Here is a 23634-nt window from a genome sequence, read left to right as displayed (position 1 = left end):
GCCACCGCATGGAGGGAAGAGGAAAGGAGTCACAAGACCTGACCTAGTCTCTCGAGTGATTTCCGAGGCCAATGGAAACACCGGAGTGCAAATCAACCCGTTCACTTTTTCAGCACACTGGAAAACGTGCAGATACACAGACAATGCGATTACCCAATGATCCAGAGCCATGAAACCGCGAACACCAAATTCGTCCCGCTGGAGTAAAATTCGCTTACCTACTGCATTTTTTACCTGAACAAAAGCCCCCCCCCCCCCAACTTTAATTTTACGAACTTCGGAAAGATCAAGTTCGTTACAGCAGGAGACCACAGGCAGCCCGGCACCGTCCGCACGGTCGGTCGCATCCGTGCCCCAGCCTCGTGCAGCACCGCGGAGAGGAGACCGACGCTGGAGACCGGCGGGCCCCAGGCTCCCCCGCCCCCCGTTCCCCGCTCCCGTCGCCCGCCGTCTGCCGGTGGCCCGGGCCCGGGTCCGGGCGGGAGGGCGGGCGGGCGGCTCTCCGCGCGCGCCGGCTCCACCCACACCTAGAGGGGGCGCCGACCCGCGCGCTCCGGGCCCGCCGCCCGCCAGCTGCCCGTTCGCACAGCGTCGCCTACAGGCCTTCATCCCCACAGTTAAGGGAGCACCAGAGCACCGCCAACAACCACCACCACCACCACCACAAACAACCCCCCCCCCCCCACCGACCAGAGAAGGACCGCATATCTCCAGAAACCAGAGCATCACAGACACGACTCCAATTCCATCCAGCTGGGACGCTGCTTCACCTCCGAGCGTTTGCGTTCTCGCTCCGCAGAAATAATGCAGAGACGGGCGTAGAGTCCGGCCTCTCCCGAGGCGAGGTGTGGGGGAGGGGGGAGGGGGTTACGATACATCCATCCACCAGACTGCAGAGACACCATTAAAAAGAAAAAGCAAAAAGCAAAAAAAAAAAAAAAAAAAGGGGGGGGGGAAAGCACCGTCGCCGTCGAATCGCGGGCGTCCTCTCCCCGGCCGCCCCGAGCTCGGCTCCCTAAGCGAATGGCCACCAGCCGGGGCAGCGAGCTTGGCCTGCGAGGCGGCTCGGGCCTGAGCGCCCCGCACGCGCACCTCCTCCTCTTCCTCCTCCTCCTCCTCCTCAGCACTCGGGCCCCGCTCCGGTCGGCCTCCGGGAAAATAAAGACCGGAGAGAGCCGGCCCGCCCGCCCGCCCGCCCGCGCGCCTCGGCGAACGCGCCGCCCCGCAGGCTCCACGCTACGCGGCAGCATCTCCGCAGTCGCCCTGAGGCGGAGACGGGCGCCCAGGAGAGCCCCGGGCGCGGGGCGGTGCGGCGCGGCCGCGGACGCGAGCCCAAGTGGCGGCAGCGGCGGCGGCGGCGGCGGCGGCGGCGGCGGCGGCGGCGGCGGCAGCGGCGGTGGCGGAAGTGGAGTGGGGAAGAGGGGGTGGTTGTTAGTGTTTGGCGCCGGCGGAGGGAGTCATTCCTGCAGCTGCACTTCCGGTCGGCATTTTGTTCTGAGAGGGAGAGACGGAACGAGAGAGAGACACACACAGGGCTCCTTCCCCCCCCGCCCTCCCCCCCCTCCCTCCGTCGGTACCGACTCACCCGACACCACCAAGCCGCAGGGAGGGACGCCCCCGCCGACAGGAGGATTGGTTCCCGGGCCGGCGGCGATGCCCCCCCGGTAGCTCGGGCCCCCGGTCGGGTGTTTGTGAGTGTTTCTATGTGGGAGAAGGAGGAGGAGGAGGAAGAAGAAGCAGCGATTTGTCTTCTCGGCTGGTCTCCCCCCGGCTCTACATGTTCCCCGCACTGAGGAGACGGAAGAGGAGCCGTAGCCACCCCCCCTCCCGGCCCGGATTATAGTCTCTCGCCACAGCGGCCTCGGCCTCCCCTTGGATTCAGACGCCGATTCGCCCAGGTAAATTCCTGCTCTTTATTTCGGCGGCGGCGGCGGCGGCGGCGCCAGGTCCTCAGCGTCTCTCCTCCTCGCTCCCCTCCCCGCCGTTTCCTTAGCGGCCCCAGGTCTCCTCCGCGGGCGAGTCTAGAGTTCGCTCCTCTCTGGTGGCAGCCGCCCTGGGTGGCGGTGGTTTTGTACTCTCTCCCGGCCGGCTCCGGTGGCGGGGACCGGGCTCCTGCCGGGCGGCCGGGGAGGCGTAGGCCCGGCGGAGAGCGCAGGCCGCGGGCCAGCGGAATCTACTTGAGCTCGGGGATTAGGAGAGCTCCGGGCTGAGCGGAGCTGCTGCTGGTCGGTGACAGGCCTCGCCCGGGAGAAGAGCCGTAGCTAGTGAGGAGGCGGAAACAATACAACTCACGGCAAATGTGCCCAGATCGTCCCCATATTTACAACTTTCCTGGTCCGGGAGTGGGGAACGTCCCAGTGAAACAAACAACCCCCCTTCTTCCCCCTGTGACCCCATGAAGGGAGGAAGTAGTTTCAGTTAGTGAGACAAATGTAAATACTCAGACGCGGATCCAGTGGTAATTCTTGCCCTGTGTGAAACTTGTTTGGGCGTTAGAAAGTTAATAAAGACTCGTTTTCTTTTTCTTTCTTTCTTTCTTTCTTTCTTTTTTTTTTTTTTTAAAGAATTAAATCGCCCACATGAATATTGAATGTAGAAAGCCACAGGGTGGTAGACACTGCATATGCCCCCCCCCCACACACACCACCACCACCACCACCACCACCAAGAGCTTTTATGTTGTTGTTTGACAGTGTGGGTCGCACATGGACTTTTTTATTCAAAGGCAAGTGTAAAGTACTTGACAGGTTTACCCTGGCACTTTAGATTTGTGTGCGTTATATAAGGACGATTTTAAACGACTATACGTAAAATACTCAGGTACTTCCTGATCTCAGCGTGGAGATGCATGGAAAGAACCCTGAATGTTCTGAGAATTGTACCGAGGTACAGGTAAAAACCAATTTTCTTTAAAAGCGCAGAAATTAAAGTTAGGCTTCAAATCCCAGAGAGGCTAAAAAAAAAAAAAAAAAAAAAATGTAGAAGGTGCCATCCTTTCATGTCAGGGCAGATCTTCGTGAGGTCCCAGGATTGTCATTGGCTGTTTGTGCCCATGATGTTTGACTGTGTAATGAGAGAGGTGTCATTTTAATAGGTCAAATGTATCTGTAAATGCTAGAGAAAAATATCAGTTCTGCCTTAACAAATTCCAGTTCACGAGTAAGTTAAGTGTTCACAGCTTGTTTATTGAGGCGTTGGTAAGGTAGGTTAGTATAAGGGGAAAACGATCAATTTAAAAGTCCTCAGCCATACAAATTGCATAGAAAAAAAGAAATGTACCTGGCATTAGACTCTTTGGATACTTTGTCTCACAATAACTGAGGGAAAACTTTCACTGGTTAGAATGAAGCAACACTGATCAACAAAGTCCCTTGTTTTACTAACGGGTGTTACATTGGTTCGGATTTTTGGTGTCTCATTAAATTATTATTGTCATTGTAGAATAAGTAACTTTTCTGAAGGTTATTTTTGAGTTTAGCCCTCTGCTTAAAATAAATTGTTCCACATTTCTGGCAAACGTATGGATAAATGTTAAAAAGAGTGAAGTTAATATAGCTGTCACGTACTAGGCATGTTTTTAATGCTATAAATCCGTGTAGTAGTCAGTAGCGTGTCCGTGATTTGTATTGGTCAGGGAGCAGTTTGAATTTTAAAAAGCCTGAAGCTCCTGCTGAGCCCCAATCCCGGCCTCCCTCCCTCCCACTAATCTCCCATTCCTGTCTTTGTGCTGCCTGCTCCTGTTAGACACTGTTTGCTACAGGGCCTCAGGCCTACACCGGGTGGGGGGCAGGCTAATGGGGGCTTGCTGGGGGGAGGGAATACAGAAGGGAGGAACACTTCACATCTGAAGCTGAGGGTTTGGGACTTTGGGGGAGCGGCCGGGTAAGGGTTTCAATATAAATGTTCGAAAGGCCCTTATATGAACCTGTGATGCTTTTACAACTTTTATTAAAAAAAAAAACACGGAGACGTATGTCAAAGGATGAACATATTTCTACTAAAGGTAATGGAAAAGAGGAGTTCTGCTTGCTTAGTTTTCATCAACAGAAACAACTTATTTTTAGTGCTTTATAGTTAAAGGGAGCTTTCTTACACAGATGTTTGAATCAGTGTGTTAGATATCTGTTTATGTGAATGATTTTTTTTTTTTCTTGTGACTTTGGAATTAAAGTGAATTAGTTCTTACCAGATCTTATTTTCCTAATTCTACATATTTAGTGTTCTGTAAGTAGTACAGGTCATGTGATAGCTTTCATTAAGATAGCATAAAACATTTTAAATAAAGTAAACTGAAAATATGTGGGTTTTTTTTTTTCGTCCAAACCAATTATATGGGTTATTTTTAAAGGAGGAAACATTGTAAAGCTCAAACAAAACCTAAACTTGAACTTTAAAATTTTGACAACTTAGTTGGAAGGAATACTTTGTATTTCCCTAGAGATTATGAATATTCTGTTCTACCTCCCCTGTATTAGTTGTATGGATAGTCACCAAGTGGCTATTTTTGCATTTCTACTATTATTATTATTTTAATTTAGTGAAAGAAGACCCTATGAGTGTTCAAGTCATCTTTTAATGTTAGTTATATTATTGGAGAAATAATTCCTAGCATTATTCAACAGTGTGTTTATTGTTTTTCTTGAGTTTGCTGTTACCAATAACTTATAATAATTACTTGAAGAGAAAGCAATTCTAAAGTAGTGAAAGTCTAGTAAATCAAATTAAAATTGAGTATTAAATACTTAGTTATTTTTAGTGTTTGGAGAAGAGTGTATAGAATGCTGTTTCTTGAAACCGTTTGACAATTTGTTTATGAAGTTACTGGAAAGCATTTTGAACCTGTGCTAGGGATCATTATAATACTGCCCCCTTTAAGAAGAAAAAAGTTACATTTGAAGAAAGAAAGATTGTCTACTTCAGATTATCTTTGGGGATGAAAAGTGAAAGTTTTTAGTATGGTAGTAAACCAGGTTTGGGTTTTTTCCATAGCAATCACTATTAAATTTCAGAAATTTGACTGTGAGCAAAGCTATACCAATTCAAATATGAAATCTTTATTTGGAAGCCTGACTACCCCCACCTCAAACATGTATTTTCTAAGACTTCCTATATTGATTTGATATTCAATTTTTTTGGTACTAATCCATCATCAAATTGCCATAGAAACATCTGAAATCACCTATTTTATATTTTGGCATTCTTTATATTGATGTAAAATTTAATAATACAAGAATAAATAAAAACTAAAGAATTTGAGGTTTATATAATTCCATTTAACTTTCTCCACCTCGCAGCTTATTAGGAAACGGATAGTTTGTGAGTAATTCTGGAATTTTAAAATATGATTTTAGGTTTATATGAAGTGATTGGGAAGACTGAGGTAAATAAAAATTCCTTTTGGAAAAATGTAACTTCAGTGTTGTCGATCACATTTATTTGCTATAAAATGAATAGGAAATTAATGACTGGGAACTGTAAAAAAAAAAAAAAAACAACCTAGTAATGAACTCTTTAGTTGAAGATATTTATTTTAATATCTTGAACATATTAGGTTGGCTTTGGTGGTAATTTCTGGTACTATATAGCCGCCTTTAAAAATCATTTCAAAATATACTTTTTAAGCAAAGTTTCTATTTTTAGTAGTTGTCATTTATAATTATTCTTTGAATTTTTAAAAGGATTCTTTTTCAAGGTGACCTGAGTTCATTTTTAAATATTCCCATTTCCCTGTGAGAGAAGTGACTGGCATGATTTCCATTTTTTGATGAAAAACTTGATACTCAGAGGCCATATTAATTTGTATAGATTCATGTTTTCGGTGAGAATAAGGGATTCTCTTGTTTTTACTAGTGTTTTATTAGACTATATTGTTTTAAGAAAAGTGTGAGCTCTGGTCCTGAAGCTAGGTATTGCTGTTGCTCAATGCCAACACTGATACCTTATATGACTTTTTTCAATTACCTGGGTCCAAGGTGCTTTTTCCTCTTCTTTTAGGGAGATATAATACCTGTCTCTTGATAGTATTTTCCTGATATGAAAATAGTACTTTCGCATTAGAAATCCTGACCTTGTGTGTATGTTTGGTGTTTGAATGACTGAATTTATTTACATTATGTTCCTCTTAAAGAATGTAAGTCAGTTAACTATATTTGTAGTAAATATATAGTGACTCCTGAAAGTGTTTTTATAAAGTGGAATGTGTTTCTAGATGATTTAAAGGCAATTTTAAAAATACCATGACTCTTTATTTAAGGTCATCATTATCATTTTAAAAAGTATTTTGTTTGCTCAGAAATTTTTTCCCAAGTAATAAAAATGATTTTAGATATTTGTCTTATTATTTTGTTCAGTGTAAATCTAGGGTCAGTTTTGATGAATTGAGTTTTGTCAGAATGCATTGTTTTAAGGCATATTTCTTTCTAATTCCAAAGTGATACTGTTAAAAGACATTATTTCTTAATATAGCATTGCCAGCTAGGTAAGATTATAAGGACTTAACATGTGCCAGGAATTGTGTTAAGTATGTCACCATAATACTATCTCACTTAACATAAGAAGCTCAGGAAATAGAAACAGTTATCCACAATTTAAAAATGAAGAAACAGAAACTGGAAGAGTTAAAAAATTGCCCATCGTCTTATAATTAGTAAATGATCAGTCTGGTTTATATTTTTTCTTAAGGATTTAGGATTGCACATTTCTAGTTTTAATAAAATCATCATATTGTTTGGTTGCTCAGTTAACTCAATAATACTTAAAAGTCGTGTAGTCAAGGAACTTTTGTACTTTAGGCAAAGAACTAAAATAGAATTCACACTGTATATCATATATATATTGTTTTTGAAATCAGCAAATCTTTGCTATCTTATATTTTAGTGTATGTTAAGCAGTCTGTAATTTTTACTTTTGTTTATTGAGTTGAAATTGTCAAAGCATCTATTTCTAGAAAGGGAAAATTCAGCTTTAGAGAGTGATTTCATTCATACATATGTATGTGACCAATTGTAATATAGTAGATGAATCTATAAATTAGTATGACTGGTAATTTTTTAAAATTCTAGTGTTTATATAGCCAAAGACTGTTAGTCCTTTCAAAGTCACCAACTTGGGAAGTTATGTGCTTATTCTAGAGCTTTGCCATGTAATCTTATGGAGGGAGATTCCTTTAGTGAATACTTTTAGAGTTTTTGAGATGGTCTTTTTTTTTTTTTTCTTTTTTGTCCTTGATGGCAAATCTTTATCTTCACGGGTGAATTTGAGTTGTAGAGACAATAATAAAACAACTTAGAACTTAGTTTAGGAGGACTGAGATTTAAAAGATCTTTTTTGTGTCAGACACTGTATTGAGTGGTTTATATTTGTAATATGTAATATTATTGAGTCATTTCCATCTACCATGAATCTGCATATAAAATGACTCTGGTTGTGTGTATTATTCTAAGATACTTGAGAAAACTAAGGTATAGAATGTTTGAATGACTAGCCTAGGGTCCCGTAGCCAACAAATGGAAGAAAGTAGAGGAAAGACTCCAAAATTGATGCCTTACCTATAACCTTAACCACTACACTGTATATCATGTTTTGAACCTCTTAGCTACCCAGTGAGGTTAGTGATGTGTTCTTGTTTTACAGACCAGGAAATTGAGGCTCATCGTATTAAAGAACCTTGTCCAGGGTGGCAAATCTAGCAAGTGTTAGAGGTAGGATTCCAACCCGATATGGCTAATTCTAAAACATCTTCCATTCTATCACCCTGCCTCTTCAAGATTTATAATACATTCTTTGATGAAAAGGGTAGGCTTGGCTATAAAGCAGTGAAACTTTTTATGTCTTATGAAGAGGAATTCTAAAATGTTTTGGTTAGTTACTTATAGATGATTGATTATTTGAATAGTCTTTTCTGTAAAATACCTTGTTAGTTTACACCTCATCTATTACACAGAATATATCCACAAATATGCATTTAAGTACGATATGCATGCTGTATTTATGGAAATTGGCAAAATATGGAAAGGGCACTTTATAATTTTGTGATTCACTTATTTCTTATAAAAATGTCAGGTGTTAAAAAATATTCCAAAGATCGCATTAAACTTCCAACATAGTTTATGTAGGTAAATTGTTTTGCCATCTTACATGTGTGTAACATCAGTTATTGTGAACACACCAAACTTCTAAGTGTTCTTTTGTATATATTTGCCTTTTGGCAGAAAGGAAAAACATTTTCAGTATGCAGAAACATGGAATTAACATTAATTAATTTACTAAAATAGTTTTTTACACTTTTACCTCTCCCAAGAAATTTGGAAGCTATGACATAATTTTGAAATACTCAATTCCTTTTTGTTGCAGTTATTTGGATCATTTGTACTTCTCAGTCCTTTGGTCTTATGCTGATGTGCTGATGAAATGTATACTTGTTAAAAAACAGTACTGCTATTAAAACAAGTTATTGATTGTAGGTATCCTAAAAACTTACAGTGTTTGAAACTAATGCATTATTTAAATTTAAAATATAGTTTACTGTAAAAATACTAATCTTTAAGATTTTATATTTGACTTTTTAATTTGTGAAACAAAAATGTCCTTGAAATTAATTTTAATAAGGAAGATACATCACTGACTTTTCTGAACATTTCTACTTGGCAACCTTTTCAGGAATTTTAAACAGGGTTTTAGTTGTCTTTATTTGATAGGATTGTGGCTTGCCAATTTCCATCTAAAGAAATTGATCATATGAATTAGGCTCCATGTAATTTAGTTTTTTCTTGGTAATGACCAAGTTGAAATTTTATATGAGTGTAAATTGGGTATAACTCCCCCTCATCTTTTTAAATACCATTCTTAAAAAATTGATACACATGATTTTTTCCCTCAGTTTCTGCCTCTGTCTCAGAAAATTCTAAAGTTGAAAGTTAAAATGTAATGCCCTAAAAGCTACTGTTATCATTCTTTCTCCTTTAAGAAAAGAATTAAGAACCTAGTATGCCGTAACCTACCTTCAGGTTATCTTGAAAGACATACATGACATATACTTTTAATTTAACTCTATTAATTTTTTTTACTCTTTTGTCACGTGTTTGTTCCTTTCTCTGTCAATATCCTAAGCAAAAAGTTTTTATAGCATAGTGAATACAGGTGGTGGTGTTAATGTGAATGGTTCTATAATGTATTATTTTCCTTGATGAAATCTTGAACAGTTTGAAAGTCCTCAAATTCTGAGATCTTCATAAGTTCAAAATGCTAGTGAGAAAGTATTGATATTAACTGTAAAAACATATATTTGTATAGCAATCCTGCTTTCTTCTGTAGACAATGTGTTACTTCTCAAAATGTCCATTCACAGACCAGAAATTTCTTTTAAGGAGAAAGAGAAAGCATGGCCTTTTTTGTGAGTTTCCATGTCATAACATTTATCAGTTTATTACTTGTATCTCTTTGATAAAATAATGTGTTCCAGTGTCTGTAAGCCATACTGAATACCAGCTGAGAGCAAGAAGACATATTATTTTCATTTCTATGTCTGTAATACCATTACAGTGCTTTTCCTGTTTTGCAAGTATTCAATACATTTTTGTTGAAATGATTGATTAAAATTGAGCTATAGGATATTTCCTAAAGAAACATTTCTAAATCTAAAATTAGTGAGTGGCAAGTGTATGTTTGTGCTAATTTAGAAGTAGATATATATATACATATAATATATATATATATAACATATATATATATATAATCTTAAGGCTTATAATATATATATATAATCTTAAGGCTTCTTGCTTCTTGAGTAAGACCATTTTTATTACATACATCCTTAACAATGCACACATAACAACTTGTGTGTAAAATTAAATCAAAAATAAAAACTCAAAACAGTTCTTTTTTTAGTTGTTAGTAAGGATACTTTACTACTTTACTTTGTCTTGGTCTCTTGAGCAATAGAATTGGGAGTAAGATACCGAGGAAGAGTGTCCAAATAACTTTATTTTATTTTATTTTATTTTATTTTATTTTATTTTTTTATTTTTTATTTTTTTAAAGATTTATTTATTCATTCATTCAGAGAGAGCAAAGAGAGAGGCAGAGACACAGGTGGAGGGAGAAGCAGGCTCCATGCACGGAGCCTGATGTGGGACTCGATCCCGGGTCTCCAGGATCACACCCCAGGCTGCAGGCGGCGCTAAACTGCTGCGCCACCGGGGCTGCCCCAAATAACTTTATTTTAAGCTCAAGATTGATTGATTATAGTTTTAATTTTCTTTGCTAATTTATGTATTGTGTATGATAACAATGTGGATAAGTTAACTGTAATGAGAAATACAGTACATTAAAAATGCTATTCACGTAAGATAGAGATATGACTGAAAAATTTTTTTTAATTTAAAGCTTATTGTGGTGCAATTTACACAGTAAAATTTCACTTTTTAGGTCTACAATTTGATGAGTTTTGAAAAACGTGTTCAGTCTTGAAACCTCCACCACAATCAAAACATAGAATGTTTTCATCACCCCAAAAAGTTGCCTTATATCCTTTTGTAACCAGTGTCCTACCCCTGTTCCAGCCCCTGACAACCACATATTATTTCTGTCCTTATAGTTCTGTCTTTCCTAAAATGTCATACAAATGGAATCATACAATATGTAGACTTCTGTGATAGGTTTCTTTTGCTTAGGATAAGGCTCTCGAGATTCACCCACATTGTTTTATGTATTAGTAGTTTTTTGGTGACTGCATTTTGAAATTGAATTAGAATACCCTTTAACTGTAGTACTACTGTCAAAAAAGACTGAATAACTTTAGATATTTCTCTCAGATCTTGAAGCTGCTTTATTTTTGGACATAATGTTACTTGCTCATTTTTACCCTTTCCCTCCAAAAAATTTGTAATTGACATTACTGGTAAGTGGCATTTATTTATATTAGTTAATTCTTTTCAAGTTAGATGCTCCATCAACCAGGTAAAATAAACATTGCTTTCTCTTTCATCAAAATTAAAATAGGTAGCATCACATATTTTGAACATCTAGCACATAGAAACTAGATACAAAATGAGGAAAGGTACAGTAATAATTCACCAAAAATTGAGTTCATGTTTTACTTTAATGTTTGTTGTTTATATTAAATATAGAGCATCAGTTATAGTGAAGAACAGTCGGTGCCTCTCTTTTAATGCTTAGAGTAGCAGTGCTGTTTACTGAAAAGGTGGGGCAGATAATGAGTAAATTTATTTATTTGACCACCTGTTTTGTTTTTTCACCATTCCCTTTTTGAAACACCTTTCTCCCTTGGGTTCAGGGCTGTCTCTCCTTTTACTTCCTCTGTGAACTGACCTTTCATTTGTAGACTCTTGCTAGTTCTTCCTCCCCTGCCCACCCCATAAATATTGGTATTCCTAAGGTGGTTCTTAAGCCTTCATTCTATTCTGCCTTCCTGTTGATCTCACCTATTCATACAACTTTTTACATGCTTGCTACCTGTATGCTGATGACTTACAAATCTCTCCAGAATGATGTATTTCTCTTTGAGACAGATCCATCTGTCTACCAGGCACCTCCATAAATACTGTAAATTCAAAAGTATATAAATATGAACTCTTCCCTCAATTGTTCATTCTTACCACTCTTTCCTCAAAAAAGAAAGAAATCTGTTCTTAAAACTATATGAAGTAGGTAATTGTTTCCACCATCACCTCAGCTCCCTAAACTGGAAGGTTGGTGATCATGCTTGACCCTTCTCCTTTACCACACCTTCAACCCAGTTGTTTACCCAGTAACACATCTGAATATCACTTGAATCCATCCCTCTTCTACTGTTTTTGATCTGTAAAGTGGGCGTGTATATACAGCTTGTCAGTTGGAATAACTTATAGCATTCTAAGAAGACTTAGAGGCAATTGTGAAAGATGTGTTTAGTGTTAGGATATTTTTTATGCTTGGGCTTTAGTATTTAAGGTATATACGGGGTGCCTGGCTGGCTCAGTTGGAAGAGTATGTGACTTGAGCCCCACTTTGGGTATAGAGATTATTAAAAGAAAACTTTTTAAGAAAATTAAGATGTAATCTTTATTAATATTCATGCTTTATAGTCTAAATGAGACTTTTCTATACACATTTCCACTAAATCTAAAATCTAGGTCCTTTAGACCTAGATTTGCAACAAACGAGAATAGTTTGTTGCCTTTATCCTTCCATACCTTACTTTTAGAGTACTGTAATTCATAAATGTATATATTCACTTCAATACTATGTTCATGTGTTAAGGAGCAGAGTCTGAATTGAAAGGAAACTAGGAATGTAGGAGGAAAGGGTAAAGGAAGAGCTTTTAAATTAACTTTCCTATACTGTGGAAACAAGTTCACTTGAATAACTCACTTTTATTGCAGATAACAGAAAACTAAAGAAACAAATACAATGGGATATGATACCATTCAGTTGCTAGAAGTTCAGACATTTTTAATGGCGGGAGTCAGATATGCATGTTATAACTGTGTTCAGATATGTATGTTATAACTGTGTTACTCGCTTGTGAAGTTATTGCTGGTGGTTTTGTATAATCTTACAATGTTTCTTCCTTAGAATATGAAGTTATTCCTTTCACTCCCCATTTGAACAAAAGGGTCTGCTTAGAGTAATTGGCTTAAGTATTCCTGAGTATCTTTTGTAAAGGACATATTACAGTGTGATAGTATCTCGAGAAACAAAGTAAACGTCTTCACTATATCTAGAGTTTATAATTAAAATAATATGTGCTGGGCCACCTGGGTATCTCAGTGGGTTAAGCATCTGCCTTCTGCTCAGGTCATGATCCCAGGGTCCTGGGATCAAGCCCCACAACAGGCACCCTGCTCAACTGGGAGCCTGCCTCTCCCTCTCCCCCTGCTTGTTTTCTCTCTCTCTCCTGCTCTCTGTCAAATAAATAAATAAAATCTTTAAAAATAAAATAATAGGTGCTATATTTTGCGCTAGAGCTAATTACCATGCTTTTGAGAAAATGGGAGCAATCCAAAGGCGAAAGGCTGATGGAGGAACCCTGTCTTTATTGAGTCTCTGGTACCTTGTAGGTACAACACCCACTCAACAAACAATTGTTGAATAAATGATTTTAAATTATATTTTAGTTTGGGGACGTAGGACTAATTGGAGTGACAGAAGATGGGTGGGGCTTGTTAAACGTTGAGTAAATTTGACAGAAGAAAGAAAGAAAACACAAAGCCCAGAAAAGGTAGGACAACATTTAAAGCAAAGAACTGATATAATTTAGTTAATTGATTGTATTTGGACAATTAGATTCGCTTAGCTGGATAAGAGAAAAATCTGTATACAAGGTGTTTTGGATTCTTTCTACTCTTTAATTCCTGTTTCAGCTTTGCTTCTGGTTTCAAATATTGCCTCTGTATTTCCATCTTCACTGCTAAGGGACAAATTTTTAGGCTTAAGGCTAAAATGACCTGCAAAATCCAAATATACATAGTCAGAATTGAGAATTTATGGGAAAAGGAGAGAAATATTATAGTTCTTTAGTCTTTTCCAGTTGTTTAAGGTTTGTAGTATATGTCAAAGTGCCATTACACATCTTCAGTATTCAAGTGAAGGGGCCTAAAAACTAGAATTTAAAATGACAATTTGCAACAAGTTTGTGACTGTCCTAGGATAAAGTTCAGTATCTGAATCTCTAATATGCTATCTGTTGAGCCATGCTGCCACCTACATGATTTATCATATGATTTTAGTGATTCTGATTGTTTTCAACTAGAAGATAGCCACCAGAATTTTAGTGTTCTTTATAAAGACTTTATAGTTCAGCAATTCTCCATTCTCTTAGTTTTCTTAGAAAGTAAAACTACGTACAGTGTTCTAGTATGTTAAGTAAGGCTAAATTGTGGGATTTAGAACTTAGAATCTTTTAAGAACTTCAAAGTTAATGACTTCCCCCCTTTTTTTTCAATTATAGAAGCAGTGCAGAAAAAACTACATGCTATTTGGAAAATAGGAAAAATATCTATAATCCCATATTTTAGGTCTTTCCTACTAGGTTTTTAATTAAAATACTTATATGAATGTAATTTTGGTTAAGTATGTATTTGTGGTATAAATTATACATACATAATCGTGTTTTCTCTAAAGGTTGTCTCATGAAGATTTTCCTAATTTCCTATGTAGTGTTCATAATTATTAGAAATGTTATCCTGGGGCACCTGGCTGGCTCAGTCAGGCAGGAGACTTGATCTTGGGGTTGTGAGTTCAAGACCCACATGGGGTGTAGATTACTTAAATAATAATTTAAAAAAACTTAAAAAGTTATCTAATATTTTGTCTGAGGATGAACCCTAATTTCCCTAGTCATTCTGTTGGATATTTTATTTGCTCTCACTTTTTTCTGTATAAAAATAAGTCAGTGAAAAAAAATAAGGCAGTGGACCATCTTTATATGTACTGTTCCTTCCCGCCCCTCTTGGGGTTTTATTCACTTAGAGTTGGAATCCGAGAAGTGGAAGTTGGGCCAAAAGTTTGAACATTTTTATGGCTCTTAATAGTATTTCCGGAAATAATAATAATATGTATTTCTGTAATCTGTATTTTCATTCATGTTTTAATTCATTCAGTAAATGCACTTTTTTCCCAATATATGCAAATTCCCTATTGAGATTATCCTTAGCACATTTAACTGTTCCTCTTCTCCACTGTTGTGTGATTTCTTTTCAATATATTTCTGAATTTCTTTTATTTTTTATTTAAAGATCTTTTTATTATTTATTTATGAGAGACAGAAAGAGAGAGAGAGGCAGAGACATAGGCAGAGAGAGAAGCAGGCTCCATGCAGGGAGCCAGATGTGGGACTTGATCCCCAGCACTCCAGGATCACACCCTTGGCTGAAGGCAGACACTCAACTGCTGAACCATCCAGGTTGAGATGGCCACTCCTGTTTTTGAATTTCTTGATGATGAAAATCATAGGCTTTTTCAAACTAGGTGTATCATTTGGCGATATATAGTGAAATTAGCATAAAACCTAATCTAACCTAGCTGCTATCCAAGTTACATTTAGGCCAGTCATTAAGCTCATTTCTTCAATTTTAAACTGAAGGTGGTCTCAGATTTTAGGAGTTTTATGGACAGAGCAAAGATAATGGAAAAAGGGAATTTAGATAAATTAGAGAGTAGTTTCTAGAAATAGAGTGGTAGTTAAAGGATCATCAGTTTTTTATCAGGAAAAAAAAATGGTAAGGAGCTCTCTAGTTTGGAACATACTAAAAGAAAAGTAAATTTTTAGGTAGGTCCTAGTACTTTTAATATTTGAGTATGAAATATCTAGTGTGGTGTGGACGTGGCCACATCTCATACTCATTCTCTTGTTCATCAAACATTGAGCGTTACCTGTGTCTCAGGAACTATAAGATATTAGAGATGATGAAATAAAAGACTTTAGCCTTGCCTTCAAGGATCTTTTTGTTTTGTTTTTGTTTTTGTTTTGAAAGAGCATGCATGTGGTGGGAAGTGTGGGGGGAGGGGCAAAGGAAGAAGAAGAAAATCTTAAGCAGGCTCCAGGCCCAGCTTGGAGCCTCTCACAGGGCTCGATTTCAAGACCCAGAGATATGGCCTGAGCCAAAATCAAGAAATTAGATGCTTAACCAGCTGAGCCACCCAGGTGTCCTCTAGGATCTTAAAGTCATAGACAGATAAACAAAGATTATATTATAATAATCAAGATTAACAAAGGAGGAACACTGAGGGACTCACCTAATTTAGACTAGAGATGAGGTACAAACTAAGTTTTGAAAGCCATTAATTAGACTTGGGAACCTAGGGGGCTGGGGCAACAGTTTGATTTTGGAAACTGCACATGCCTAGGTTATTGGAACATAGAGCTGGAAAAGGAGCATGCCATAAATATTTGAAGCTACAGAGAAGGTCAAGAGTTGACGTTATGAAGGAATGTATATACCTTTACAAATTCTGCATTTTGCTTTAAAAGCATTGGGGAACCAAGAAATTATTTAATAATGAAGTATGTTGCATTTGGAAAATACTTTTTTGGGCAGCAGTGCAGAGATTAGATAGGCAGAAAAAAAAGAGGCTAGGGAAGCTATTTAGGAATTGATGAGGTCCTCAGTTAAGACAGTGAGAATGTGGAGGAGGAAACTTACAAAATATGTTAAGGAAATAGCCTGGGTACAGTTTGGTATTTTTATGTAGGTAAATTGGGTAATGGAGAATGAAAAGAGTCCAGGATGACTCTCTGATTCTGAAGTTTCATACTTGTGGGGCTTGGAATGTGGAGGTTCCATTCACTAAAGTCAGGAATATAGGAGGAAAAAGTTTTTAGGAATTGTACAGTGGTGGAATGCCTGGGTGGCTCAGCGTTTGAGCATCTTCAGCTCAAGGTGTGATCCTGGAGTCCTGGGATCGAGTCCCACATCAGGCTCCCTGCATGGAGCCTGCTTCTTCCTCTATGTCTCGGCCTCTCTCTCTCTCTCTCTCTCTCTCTCTCTGTGTGTGTGTGTGTGTCTCTCATGAATAAATAAATAAATTCTTAAAAAAAAAAAGAATTGTACAGTGATAATGTGGAAGAAGGGAGAGAGATGATACAGTTTTAGGCATGTCAAGTTTAACCAACCTATGGGACATTTAGGTGTAAAGTGGATATGGGAGTCTAAATACTTCAGGTCTTCAGAGCTCAAAAGACATTAGGCTTTTCTTTGGCAAAGTATGTAATTATGAATTAGTCTATTAGAGTACTATTTTCATAAGGAAGACATTTCTAACTCTATGTAGGCCCTTTAAAAGGATATATAAAATTTAGCTTTAAAACCATGTTGAAATTCTAGGATTGCTTTGTTGTCTCATCTGAGAATATCCAGTATAATAATCATTTTATTATTATAGTTCCAGTATATATAAATTAGAATAAGCACAAAGCTTTTAAAGTCAACATAAGTTAAATGACTTTTGACTGCCTATGAATTAGAATACGGTCTACCCAGAAAAAGACAAATACCATATGATTTCACTTTCTTGTGGAATCTAAAAAACAAAACAAATGAATAAACAAAGAGCAGAAACAGACTCACAAATAATGGAGAACAAACTGATGGTTGTCAGAGGGAAGGGGAATTCAGAGGATGGGCAAAATTAGTGAAAGTGAGTGGGCAATAGAAACTTAAGGTTATGGAATGAGTAAGTTACGGGAATAAAAGGTAAAGCATAGGGAATACAGTAGATGGTTTTATATTAGTGTTGTATGGTAACAGATGGTGGCTGCACTTGGGGTGAGCATAGCATAATGTATAAACCTGTTGAATCTCTGTGTTATGTATCTGAAACTAATGTAACATTGTATATCAACTATTTCAATAATAAACATTTTTTTTAAAGATTTTATTTATTCATGAAAGACAGAGAGAGGCAGAGACACAGGTAGAGGGAGAAGCAGGCTCCACACAGGGAGCCGGACGTGGGACTTGATCCCGGGACTCCAGGATCATGCCCTGGGCCGAAGGCAGGCGCTAAACCACTGAGCTACCCAGGCATTCCCAAAAAACAAATTTCTAATTTAAAAGGATACAAAAAAAGAATATAGTCTATGAAACACTATCACTTTTCACATTTTAGGCAGAATGGATATTGAAAAATATAGTAGCTTGGTCAAGTTGTTGTACATGTTAATGGTTATTTGAAAATGATTTTCAAGGCTGACCTAGAAGATCTCTTCAGTCTTAAATCAGGGTTAAAAGTGGTGTGGGTGATGCCATGTGTTTTTGTTTTTATTTTTTAAATCTTAGTTGGTTTAAATTACCAGAAGAGAAAAATACCATTTCTTCTTGAGGTTTTGTTTTTCAGGGTATGGATCATACATTACTATGAACGTAGAATAACAAAATGAATGTTCTTGTATGACTGCTTTCTATTGTACAAGGCTCTTCCTAGGGCCTTCCTGGTGTATTTGTTTATCCAGGTTAATCAGAACACTGCTTCTTTGGTTAGATATATACTGAATACATACACATAAGGTGATATTTTAGTGAGAACTATGTTACTTTCTCATGGAGGGATTGTCTTTACAAATATAATTAAGATCTCTACTTTTAGAATTATTAAATGGCAGTGACTTTTTAAAAGTATCATATGCAGGAATAATTATAATAGAATCAAACTGATTTACCAAAAATAATTGACTAGATGTCATAATGTCAAAATGAACCATAGTGCTTTCTAGAATCTTAAGTACATGTAAGCAAGTGTACTTTTTTTGTTTTGTTTGATTTGGTTAGAGAAGTGGCACACCAGAATCACCTAGGAAATTTTTTTAAACTGTAATACTTTTCTGGAGATGCAAAATAAGTTTTAAGTTTCTGTTTTCTTCCTTTATGCTTTTCAGTCATTCCACAAAAATTAATTGAACACTATATTCTCAGCAATGAATTCTAGGCATTTGGTATTAAGATTTATTTTCATTTATTTTCATCCTCCCTCCCAAATTTTACATGGCTGCCTAAAAGATCCCTCTTTTGTTTTATTCTGTAAAAATACTATTTGTGAAGCATAAAGAAGCAAACTGTGGTGAGTGGAATTATTAGTAAATTAGAATTAAAAATAGAATGGAGAGATGTGTTGAGTCCTAAAGAATGAGCGGAGTTGCTGGATACTAAAGGGGACGTAGAATTGAGGAAAGAGGTTGACATAGCAGACACTGTAAGTAAATTTGGCAGAGAAATTGTTAGGAAATTGAAAGAAAAATTTTAAGATTTATTTGAAAGAGGGCTTGCAGGAGAACACAAGTTGGGGGAGGGGCAGAGGGAGAAGTAGACTCCCTGTTGATTGCAGAGCTTCCATCCCAGGACCCAGAGATCATGACCTCAGTGAAGTCAGACACTCAACTCACTGAGGCACCCAGGCCCCCCTGAAATAAAAGTTTTAAAATACATATTTGCAACAGTACTTACAATACAGTAAAAAATTATGAACTGACTGGTCTGTTCCTAATAGTGCCTTATATTTAAAAAGTTTTCTCAACTGTCAGATTGCATTATCTTGTGTATGTTGGCTACACACTGCTGAAGAGTAACATGTAAAATGCTTAGAAATAGGGATCCCTGGGTGGCGCAGCAGTTTAGCACCTGCCTTTGGCCCAGGGCGTGATCCTGGAGACCTGGGATCGAGTCCCACGTCGGGCTCCCAGTGCATGGAGCCTGCATCTCCCTCTGCCTGTGTCTCTGCCTCTCTCTCTCTCTCTCTCTCTCTCTCTCTCTCTGTGTGTGACTATCATTTAAAAAAAAAAATGCTTAGAAATAGTTAAGTCCTTGGGCAGCCCTGGTGGCACAGCGGTTTGGCGCTGCCTGCAGCCTAGGGTGTGATCCTGGAGCCCCAGGATCGAGTCTCATGTTGGGCTCCCTGCATGGAGCCTGCTTCTCCCTCTGTGCCTCTCTCTCTCTCTGTCTATGAATAAATAAATAAAATCTTAAAAAAAAAGTTAAGTCCTTAGCAAATATTTGTTATTTTTATTAGTTGACAGCTACCTTTCTCATTGTGATTTAATGAAAAATATATCCTTGTCAGGTATATTCCTAAATTAATATTAACTAATTTGTGACATTTATAATGAAATATTAGGAAGGAAAATATTTGATAAGCAAAGAAAAAGTAATCAAATTGGTTCAAGTTCATCTGGTATTGAAATATGAATACTCCTTCCTAATATAACTTGGCTGTATACCCCAGATCAAGTGAAGTATCCCAAATAATAACTGCCTGCACAAGGAACTTGATTTCTAATATCTAAAGTTAATTATGTCTCCAAAAGTGTTGTATTATACTATCATGTATGACAGTATACACATATATAATATATACATATATTTCTGCTGTATTTTGATAATTCACTTTGTATTTTCCTGCTTTATAACTTTAAATCAGAACATTTATCCCCTTTCTTTTCTCCATCTATCCAAATCCTACCTTCTTTCTGTTGTGGTCTTATGAGTTTTTTGGTGGTGAAAGAAGGGTAGCGTAACAGAATTACCTAGGCTTTTTTCTCTCCCCAAGGTTATAATACTTTCCCCCTTTTCCCCTGCCCCTCAGTTAATGTGATCTTTTTCTTTTCTAATACACATTTGTGTGGAGGAGTAGTTATTTAAATTATATGTTGGGGCAGCTCCTGGGGCACAGTGGTTTAGCGCTGCCTGCAGCCCAGGGGGTGATCCTGGAGACCCGGGATCGAGTCCCACGTTGGGCTCCCTGCATGGAGCCTGCTTCTCCCTCTGCCTGTGTCTCTGCCCCCGTCTCTCTCTCTCTCTCTCTCTCTCTCTCGAATGAATGAATGAATGAATGAATAAATAAATAAATCTTTAAAAAAAGAAAATTAAAAAAAATATATGTTGACTCCTCATATTTTCTTATATATCAAGCTACAGTTCATTTTATTTCATTTTACATTATTTGTATTCTCAATCAGATTGTAAACTCTTTGGCTGCAGGATCTGCTTGTGGTACCGGTAAAGTGTTTTGTCTGGAGCAGGCCCTTAGCAAGCATTTGCTGATAACATATATGGCTCATCTGAACTAAATTTAAACCAAATTTAAATTTGGAAAATATCCTACATTCTTACAAACCACAAAATTCACTCTTTGTGCAATAGTAAAAATTCATTGGTTTTTAGTTTATTCATAAAATTGTAGAGCCATCTTCACTGTCTAGATTCCAGAATATTTCATCCTCCCAAAAAGAAATCCCATGCCCATTAGCAGTCATGTTTCCTTTTCCAGCCCTTGGCAACCAGTAATCCACCTTCTGTTGCTGTGAATTTCCTTATTCATGAGTGGAATCACACAGTGTGGCCTATTTGTATCTGGCTTCTTTCACTTGATCTCATATTTTATCATGTATCAGCACTTCATTTTTTATAGTCAAATAATAGTCCATTTCATGGGTATACCACATTTTACTTAACTTTTTGTTAGCTGATGGACATTAGGTTGTTTCCACCTTTTGGTTATAAATAATGCTGCTATAAACATTCAAGTACAAGTTTCTGTATGGGCATTTGTTTTTAATTCCCCTGTGTAGATACATAGGAGTGGAATTCCTAGGGCATGCCCTAATTCTATAACTCTGCAGAACTGTCTGATTGTTTTCCAAAGAGACTACATGATAGTTAAGTTCCATTTTTAGTGTTTGAGATTTATACTTTTTCTACCTCCTCACCAATACTTACTACTCTGTGTTTAAGTGCAGATATCCTGTGGGTGTGCAGTGGTATCTCATTGTGGCTTTGATGTGCATTTCCCTAATGACTAATGATATTGAGCAACTTTTCATTTTTTTATTGAGCATTTATTTATCTTCTTTGGAGAAGTGTTTCTTCTCATCTTTTGCCCATTTTTAAATTGGATTATCCATATTTTTATTCTTAAATTATAAGTTTTTACTGTATCCTGGATCCAAGTCCCATATTAGGTACATGATTTACAAATGCTTTCTTTCATTCTGTGGGTTATTTTGTCACTTTCTTGATAGTATCCTTTAAATCACAGAAGTTTTTTATTTTGATGATGTTTCATTTATCTGGGTTGTTGTTGATTGTGCTTTTGATGTCATATTTAAGACCCTGTCTAACCCAGGGTCATGAAGATAGACATCTATGTTTAGTTTTAGCTCTTACATTTAAGTCTCTGACCAATTTCAAGGTAATTTTTTTGCATGTGGTATCAGGTAGGACTAGAACATCATTCTTTTACATGTGACTTTCCAGTTGTGCCATCACTGTTTGTTGAAAAGACTGTTGTTTTCCTAACAAACGGTCTTGGAGCCTTTTGTCAAAAATCAGTTGAATGTAAATATAAGAATTTATTTCTGGACTGAATCTTATTCCATTCCATCCACCATAAGGGGTCAACCTTATGCCAGTATCACAGTGTCATAGTTACTGTAGCTTTGTAGTAAGGTTTGAAGATAGGAAGTACGAATCCTCTACCTTTGTTCTTTTTCAAGATTTTTTTGGTATTTTGGTATCTTGCATTTTCATATGAATTTTAGTGTCCCCGCATTCATTTCTGCAAAATAGGCAGCTGTAATTTTGTTAGGAATTAATCTGACTATAGATTAATTTGGGGAGTATTACTATCTTAATAATTAAATCTTCCCATCCATTAGCATGGGATGCCTTGTCATTTTTTTAGGCCTTGATTTCTTTCACTAAAAGTGTTGTGTAGTTTTCAGTGTGCAGTGTTGCACTTCTTTTGTTAAATTTATTCCTAGGTATTATTTTTTCTTTTTGGTGCTATTATAAATGGAATTTTTTTTAGAATTTCATTTTGAGATTGTTTTTTTTGGTAGTGTATGGCAGTACAATTGATTTCTTTTTCTAATATATTGATCTTGTATACTATAAGAACTCCTTTATTCTAATTTGTGCTCCTTTTTTAGGGAGAATTTATGCTTGTTCTTTAATATTTTTGATTCTTCCCTTCTCTGGCCTTCCAAATACTACATGTTACAAGTAGTTACAAGATAGAATTTTTCCTTATTTGTCCAATCTGATGCCTTTGTGACTTGAAAAAACTTGTGCACATATGAAAGGTAAGATTAGATAGCTCAGAAGTGAAGTCACATTATGTCAGAATTTTCATTTAGTGATATCTACCTGCAGTGTAGGATTAAAAATTAAGGAATTGTGGTCTAGTATTTAAAACTTGTTTCACCTGTAGGAAGCGCCTACTCAAATGTTTGTTGCAGAATAAATGCCTTTGTTAGCAATATGTATATATAGATGCAAAATAAATTTTCTTGGTCAATAATTTCTAAAGTCTTCATCTTCTAGTCAGTAAGTGATTTTCAGTAGTGTGTCTGGAAAGTTTAAGTTATCCAGGAAAAAAAGAAAAGAGTGACTAGGCAAGGAAGGTAATGGGATTACAGGAAGAGAAGAGAGGCAAGGAGGCAAAATTAATAACTTGAGTTTTGTTAATACAGACAATATTGTGATTTTAAATAAGTATCTATTGATTGGGAACAAAAGAGGAAACAGTGATAATAGGTTATTCCTCAAAATCAAACTTCTGTTTTTTAGTCTTGGTCAGAATTGAACCTAAATGGTAAATACATATATAAAAAGATGTTCAACCTCACTAGCAGTTAGAGAAATGAAGAGGTATACTCTTTTTTTTTTTTTTTTAAGGTTTTATTTATTTATTCATGAGAGACACAGAGAGGCAGAGACATAGGCAGAAGGAGAAGCCGGCTCCCTGCGGGGAGCCCAATGCTGGACTTGATCCCAGGACCCCGGGATCACACCCTCAGCCGAAGGTATGATTAAGATTTTTTATAATCTTAAAAAAAAAAAAAAACAAAAACTTGTAGAGTAGAGCTTTGGGTCCAAAGGCAGTTGACACACTCAGTAAAAGTGGAAGTCCTGGGAGAGCTCTTTCAATAATTTTAGGACAAGAAGTTATAGCTTAGGGGAACCTGGTTGGCTCAGTCAATTAAGCTTCCGACTCTTGATTTCAGCTTAGGTTATGATCTCAAGGTCATGAGATTGAGCCCTTTGTGGGGCTCTGCCCTCAGCATAGTCTGCTTGTGATTCTCTCTCTGCCCTTCCCTCTGCTTATACTCTCTCTAAATTAATTTTAAAGATCTAAAAAAAAAAG

The 23634-nt window shown here is 37.5% G+C and overlaps 1 protein-coding gene across 5 annotated transcripts in view; it reads left to right on the top strand.

Moving 5' to 3' along the window:
• The first annotated feature begins 1550 nt into the window (after nucleotides 1-1550).
• The window catches only part of NIPBL (NIPBL cohesin loading factor), a 197467-nt gene continuing 175383 nt past the window's right edge, over nucleotides 1551-23634 (top strand). The window contains exon 1 of one of the 5 annotated variants that reach the window (XM_077896200.1): nucleotides 1551-1898. The gene's annotated coding sequence lies outside the window, so the exon portion shown is untranslated. Of the gene's footprint in view, nucleotides 1899-7682; nucleotides 7701-23165; nucleotides 23294-23634 lie in introns of those variants that run through there. The other 4 variants (XM_077896197.1, XM_077896201.1, XM_077896199.1 and 1 more) reach the window with 4 other exon arrangements.

The sequence above is a fragment of the Canis aureus genome, chromosome 4 (assembly GCF_053574225.1).
Source record: "Canis aureus isolate CA01 chromosome 4, VMU_Caureus_v.1.0, whole genome shotgun sequence".
NCBI lineage: Eukaryota > Metazoa > Chordata > Mammalia > Carnivora > Canidae > Canis > Canis aureus.
The sequence above is the reverse complement of the archived record's forward strand: the minus strand, read 5'-3'. Positions and strand labels throughout refer to the sequence as shown.